We start from the raw sequence: 246 nt of genomic DNA, 5'->3' as shown, positions 1-246 counted from the left end.
AGCAAAATAGCAAACCTGCTCTGAATATAAAGGGGAACCCTAAAAGTGCATGGTTCATGAATTTTGTGGGACAAGACCTTCAGTAGACCATGATGGTTTGGTTCTGTTGACAGCTTTATTATACGTATGTAATTGTGATGGCAATAAACAGATATACAGATGTAGAAACTCTTCTTTTCATGGAAAGTAATCAAACAGATAATTCAGTTCACTTTAACATATTTTACTGGGAATGATAACATGAAA

Source organism: Penaeus monodon, chromosome 15 (assembly GCF_015228065.2).
Source record: "Penaeus monodon isolate SGIC_2016 chromosome 15, NSTDA_Pmon_1, whole genome shotgun sequence".
In the NCBI taxonomy this organism is placed as follows: Eukaryota; Metazoa; Arthropoda; class Malacostraca; order Decapoda; family Penaeidae; genus Penaeus; species Penaeus monodon.
Note: the sequence above shows the minus strand (reverse complement) of the source record.